Below are 7,498 nucleotides of genomic sequence, written 5' to 3'. Positions count from 1 at the left end.
ATCCATTCTTTGCTAGTAGTAGTAGCTTGATGGCGTATAGTTCACAGGTGGTTAGTGGAAGTTTTATGGTGGCCCCACAACCCTAGTTCCAGTGTTCATGTGCTCATATAATTCCCTCCCTTGAGTGTGAGCAGAGTCTGGGACTTGCTGCTAACCCATAGAATATGGTGACAATGATGGTTGGCATTCTTGGGATTATATTAATAATGGAAGAGTCCATCTCGGACTGCCTAGAGCGCTAAAAGTTGGCTACTCACAATGGTGCTAGTTTAGATAGAAATATTAGAATCTTTCCCTAGTTTAAACTGATGTTTTGGTGTCAAGTATAGGCTAAATTTAAAACTAACCATATAAAAAGCATTGGCTGTACCATTTTGACTTAATTTAAGGTTATTTCATTCCATTAGTTTTGGTCAGTCAAGTGTATAAGACTCATTCATGACCAGCTCCTGGCCCCTTCTCTTTCCTTTTTTTCAGATCAATTTTCTAAAATATTTATTTGAATATACTTCATCTCCATTATCAAAGTTATTGTTTCCTTGCCATTTAGTCAATACAACTAATGCTCTGGTTAAAAAATTCCTAACAGTCTTTGCCAGTCTCCTCATACACCGTGGATAACAGAAATATTGTGAAATACAAAGTCATCATATCAGCATAAACTATGCTTCTACAAAATCTAATCAAAATTCTAAAAAATTTTGATTCTACAAAATTACACAATAATAGTGTAGGCTTGTAGTTAATTTTATGGTTGTTATTCCTTTTATTCCTGGACGTAACAGCATTGCTCAGCTGGTCCTTTCTTCTCTCTCTTTGGCCCCAAATGCTAGAAGTTGGCTACTCACGGTGATAGTGGTTCAGTTGTCCTAATAGCGAAGTTATTCTAGAAAGACAAATCTTAATGAAACACAAAGAAACGAATTGACAGACTATCACCCTGAATTGTGCTATGTAGAGCACATCAGTGAGGTGGGCATAAAACTGGGAAGGGTGGGCTATGGAAGGGTTCCCAAGTGCATTCTCCATTTGGTTACACTTTCTGTTTTGAAGTTTGGTCTTAAAGACAATGAGAGAGACATAAATTGTTGAAGATCATCATTGTGTACTGATTTATGCATTCGTTTGAAGATTGTTTACTTAAACATTCAACACAGATAGATGAAGCACATGCTTAATAAATACTATTTGATGATAAACAAATGGGAATCTGGAAGAATTAAAATTCATGATAGACATAGGTGTTTCTATGTGGATCTTCTTCCTTTCTTCAGTCAAGAAATACCTTCTCTCAGTGTGTTGTCAGCCAAGTCCTTATGCAACAGGTCAGTGAGATCAGTACATGCTTTGATTCATAATAACGTATTTATTGTTCCTATCGGATCATTGCAGGCCATTTTTATTCCCATTTTATAGATGTAGCACTAAATATGACATCACAGAAAGAGTTACTCAGGACAGATCTCCAATCGTGTTCCCTGGGAGCCACATATGTCCCTTTTTCGTGGATGCTCTCACAACAGAAGTTTCCATGAGCAAAGAAGGTTGGCAAATGCCCTTCATGGAATTTAATAATAAACACTAGTGGATGGTAAGCGGCTCTGAGATGCTATGTTATATAAAACCAGGCAAGGAAAGGGATAGAGAATGGAGAAAAGGTCAAAGAGAAAAACCTACTTGCCCATGAAATGGTCAAATTTAATTGTACCAAGGTGGACTTTTTCCCAGCACGTTTCCCGATACTCTTTGGCTCCTGCCGGCAAACTTGCCCTCCCCAACCCATCTCCAAACCTTTTCTCTGGACAGCAAGATAAGAAGCCAGGCCTGGGGTCATTCATTAACAAAACAAATGTCTAGGGGCTCAAGCTCTGTGCCAGTCACCAGGGTAGGAACCAGACGTTTGACGGGGAGCTCGAACAATGGCTCCTGCCCGCCCCCCTCCCCCGTGAGAAGAGATTAGCAGAGAAATAAACAAGCAGTTGCAATGAAATGTGATACAGATGACAATCAGAGAAAAGTCAGGGATGTTAATAGAGGACATCGGTGGAGAGTAACGTAAGATGACCTGGGAGGGGAGCATGGAAGGCTTCTTGGAGGAAGAATTAAGGTGAAGGACTTAAGCTAAAACCTGAGTGGAGTGGTAGGTTTCTGTTAAAAAGAGCGATTTCATCGCAGTGCAGAAGGCCTGGAGGGAGATACTTTTTGTGCCATTGGAGCTGTCCCTGCTGGAATTGTTGGCTAGGCCTGTGAGACTGGCAGAGGCCAAATGTTGAAGGGCCTTGAAGAATCTTTTTTTCTTCTTTTAATGAATCAAGTGATTGTTATTTTTAATGGTTCCCTTTTATCCTAACATTTTATAAAACTTTTATTTAGTCTCTTTTCACTTAAGCGAATGGATACGTTCCAGTGTTACCAAATATCAAAGCCAGAGATGCCCCAATTTTTATCTGACTTTTGCCGGACTTGAGAGTATTATATGATTGTTCATTTAACGGTAGTCTCTAAAGAAGAAAATATTGCAACACATGCTTGAGGGTTTTTTTTTTTTCAATTAAACTTTAAATGAATGCAGAAATCTGGGTGCTTACTCCCTTTAAATGGTTTAAATTTTAACAATACATTTTGCATTGTGCAATAAAGAACCAGCTATAAATGCAATGAATATTTGTTTATGATGTCTTGGTGGTAATTGGGTTTAGCAAGGCATGCAGAGAGCAGTTTTCTTCAAATGACTTATTGGAAATGTAAAAGGAAGACAAGTTTCCTTTCTACAAGCAAGCTTCATTTCTTCAATCCCAGCCATGGTATTATGAATAAATTGCAGCTCAGATTTAATACCGAGCATAAAAGACCCTTGTCCCAGATGCATGGACATAACTTATAATTACTATACTATGTAAAGTATACTATTACTATTTGACTTACATTTGCTATAATTACTGGGTATTATTCTTCAAGTAGCTAGGAATAAATGATCATTAACAGATGATGTCCTGTGTAATTCTGATATATGATAACCAGCACAAATTTATTCTTCCCTCTGGAGGTAAAATGCTTAGCTTATAATAACAATTTAAGAATGGGGGGGGGGTGTTTAGAACCTGCTTCCTGAAGGTTCTCTGAAAATGTTTTGCTGCTTCTATAAAATTCTGCTAGTTTATTTATTTTCCTTTAACTTTTTTTTTTGAACAAGTGTGTGTTTCTCTAGTTAAGAATCATGATCCATCAGAACTACTCTGCCCCAGCTGTGGTTCAACTGTTTTTTATTGCTGTAGGACAACATTCAGACAGTCACAGGATGACACACAATTGTCTTTAAAGTTAGAGATTTCATCCATGACAACTAGGATGCTTTTTTTCCAGTGACTGAGTTTTCACCTTCAAATCCCAGAGGTCACACAAAGGTAATGTTTTCCTTAAAACATACCTATTAAAGTGACCTAAGCCTTAACATAAACAAAATCTTTTAAAATGCAGACATCCGAAAAATCCAGGATTTCAATGCTGGCTCCCATGTTTGAATACGAAAAGGAGAACAAGGCATAATGAATTTCCTTTTGAAGCAAGACTTCTAACCCTGGTTTTAATGAAGTAACCCTGCCCACCCCCATACATACTTAGCTTAGATTTTCTACTTTTAATGGAAAAAAAAAATCACCTGTCAACTCTAAGTACTAACTCTTATCAATTATCATCTCTTTCCATATATGTCATGTATGTCAACTGTGTTGACTATTAGGTCATTAAAAAGGAAAAAAAAAATCCCGATCTTTCATGGCCTAAACTTTCCCCAACAGTATTATTTATCACAGAGGCAATGCAAATGCCTTCCATCTCTCGGACAATGTGACTCAGCTATAAAAGTTTGTGAATGCGTGTTGTCTTAAGATATGATTAAAACAGATAAGGAAGGAGGACAGAAACTGATGTTTATTGAACGCCTACTATGTGTTGAGTGCGTTTATAGACATATCTTCACTATTAGTCACTTTGTTTTTACGAGGAGGCTTTAGAAAGCCTGCACCCTGAGTCTTATTTCTTATGTGACTTGTGGTTTCCTGAACTTTGCAAGGTTCTTGCAATCCACCTTGTAAATTCACTGAAGGGCTGTTTGTCTCTCCAGCTGGAAGTGCCCAGACACGATGGACACGGAACCGCAGAATCCCGCCGGCCTGATTCACTGCAGGCTACCTTAGAGGAGGAACCTGTGGTTCCAGTTTCTGGAGATGAGACCAACCGAACGAGAAATGGAATTAACTAGATCTTACCATTGAAAATAATTCTGCTGCATTTCTATAGTACGGGTTTTAATTCCACCAGCAGGAACCGTAACTCTGAAGACACTTGGGAGAGATCTCCGATGTGAGGAAATACCAATTAGTTATCCTGATGCCGCTAGAAAGAAGGGCAGTGAATGATGTGGGGGAGATTGCCTTAAATCTTGTTCTTTTTTTCCTTCCTCTTTTTTGAAATTGAAGGGTAGTTAACATAGAGTGTTATGTTAGTTTCAGGTGGGCAAGATAATGATGCAACTACTCTATCCATTACTCAGTGCTCATTCCTGTTCTTCCATTTCAAAAAAAAAATTTTTTTTTTGGTCATAAAAAAGTGCACATTTTTAGAAAACATAGACGTATAAATAAGAAAATATAAATTAAATGTAATGCTGCCCCCAGGAAATAAGTACACTCATTTTGCGACAGCTATAAATATGTATTTGAAACTGGAGTGCTATCAAATGTATTTTGGAAGCTGGGATCGTGATACCAGCAGAACCAACTGAAAAACCTCCTTTGCCTGAATCTCTTAGATTTTTATTCCCATTGTAATTAGAGAAGCCGAAAATTTGACCTGGCAAGCTGCTTAGTCCCAGAGGGAAAGATTTTGTTTGTATGTTTGTTGTGCATTACTGGGAACACTCCTGGTGCTCTTAAATGTACTTGAAAACACGATTTTTCATGGCTGCTTAGTGTTTAGTCCGATGGACATAATACGGTTTATTTAAACATCCCCCTGTTGTTGGACATTTAGTTTGGAACCTGTTTTTTGTTATTGTAAGTAATGCTTCAGTGAACACTCTTGGAAACTCTAAAGAGCACCTTCCTGGTGTGGTTTCCTACCGTAGCATAGGGTCTAATGCGCCGACCAGCCCTCAGCAGTGCTTGACAAACAAGCTTGGAATGAATTAGTAGTTTTTTTTTTTTTTCCCTGAATCTCTTCCTATTTCTTTGGTAGAGTTTTCTAGAAATGAAAATACAGGATCAAAGTTAACAAACTCTGACGAGGCTCCATAGAGGGAGCTGCATCTTGCACTTGCATTAGTGCCCAGGGACAATGACTTCTTGTTATTGAAAGCTGCTGAGTACACGTTGTATGATAGAAACACGACCTCGAGATCCTCTGTACGACACTGGAAACTCTTCCGACCTCCCAATTCTACCTGCCAGACGAAAACCAATTCAATCTCTTCTCCCCTTTATAAAATGTCCTCTAGCGATTTTTAAAAAAATTTCTCCTCTGGCGCTCCTCAAAACTCTTAGTACGGTGATTCTATATTTCCCTTCCAATATATTATTTAGTTGTGCTATTTTTTTCTGTGTGTGTGTGTGTGTGTGTGCATGTTTGGGAGGTATTTTTGGCCAGCATTTTATGTGGCAATGTCTTATTTTTTTCAACTAGATTGCAGAGTCCCTGAAGACAGGAATTGCAGTGACTGAGAACACATGTGATAAGGCTCTGATAGCTGACAGCTCTATGACTGGCCCCTCAGTTTGCGCATCCGTCAGTGGGATTCAGGATACCTCCCTCTTGTGAGTATTGTGAGGATTAAATGAGAAAAGGTATGTAAAGTGCTTAACATACAGCCCAGCATATATTAAGTGCTCAATTAATTTTGGTTCTGTTATCATCTTGTTCTTGTCTGGAAGTATGTAGACATCATTTTGGAGAGAACTGCTCTACTCAGCGAGCTGGAAATATGACCTGTGGGATCAGCATTTACTGTCCTGTCAGGATCAAATAAACGAACGGGAAGAGAATGATGTAACATGTCCCGGTATTTACGTTCTTACTTCTAGGATGTGCGCTCCCACCACTGACACACTACTCTATGATTCTTTTTGTGCCTCGGTAGTAATGTGTAGTCAGAAAAATGAAAACAAACAAACAAGCAGGATAGTGTTTTCAGTTCAGTTCTCAAGCATCTCTGATATACACCTCAAATCAAAGCACCTCCCTGGACCCAAAGCTCAGTGTAGACTCAAGACCACTCTTTCATTGGGGGAAACATCTTGGCAATTCACCTGGCTTTCTTTTTTAAACCATGGGTAGTAGCATGTTTACTCACTTTGTATTCTGGTGATATTTATTGCTTAAACCTGTTTGCCAAGATCCCTTTCAATGAAACATTTGGGAAAGATTTATTACACATGAAAATCTCCCTTTCTGCTCCTTGTATTTGCTGTCAAAGTAGACTACCACTCAAGAACCAGGTCCCCTTTCAAAGCTCACTTAGCCAGGATCCCTGTCAGACTTTTATTCCACACCCCAGTTCCAGAAACCTAAAATGTGACCTGGAAAGCCACATAGCCTTACAGGGAACAGAGCTACAATTCTCTTGGTCCCATTGATTGACAATGATATTTGGGAAGTGGAAGGGTTTTTTTTTGTTTGTTTGATTGGTTGGTTGGGTTTTTTTGACAAAATAAAACACGTGGTGGTTTCAAAGTCATCAAAAATTGTATTTTAACCACAAAAAAAGTAATTTCAGAAAAGGCTACAAAAAGCTTTGGCATCAAAAATGATAGAAAACAAGGGTAGAAAAACTAGGAAAGCACCTACAGGTAAGTTTTTAAAATTTAGGATCCATATGATGATAAAGATTTAGAGGTCAAACCTTGGATTTTACATTTTTATATTTTGCTTTACAGCAAGAACAAAAAAAACTTGACCTGGAAAAACCTTCCAGAGGTCTGATTTTTCCTATTAGTATCAAGTAATTATATTCCAGTGAAAAATTCGTGAATGAACAGAAGGGGTATGCCTATGTCCAACTTTCATGTGATGTAGCAACTTCTAAAACCTCTAAGACACACAGATTGAGAGATTTAGGGGGTCGCTGACCACCTCTGGAGGGAAACCCAAGTGGGTCTCTGAGATGCAACATTGGAGTGTTATCACTCCTCTAGCAATACCATACTCTCTCCATTCCACTTCTTTTTCTTTTTTTCTTCTTTTATGAAAAAATAACATCACAAAGGCAAGCACAAGTTTGCTGGGAACAGAGTGGTCACTGTGGGAAGGGAAAACAGAGTGGCAGGACAAATTTAAGCTTGCTGGTTTTTTGATATTTTTGTTCTTGTTTTGTTTTGTTTGTTTTTGTCTTTGTTTTTGTTTTTTTAATAGGCTGGTGGTTGTTGACAGAAGTCTGTTTTCTTTTCTTTGTTTTTTTTTTTTAAGATTTTATTTGTTTATTTGACAGAGAGAGACAGTGAGAGAG

Source organism: Ursus arctos, unplaced genomic scaffold (assembly GCF_023065955.2).
Source record: "Ursus arctos isolate Adak ecotype North America unplaced genomic scaffold, UrsArc2.0 scaffold_30, whole genome shotgun sequence".
Lineage (NCBI taxonomy): Eukaryota > Metazoa > Chordata > Mammalia > Carnivora > Ursidae > Ursus > Ursus arctos.
Note: the sequence above shows the minus strand (reverse complement) of the source record.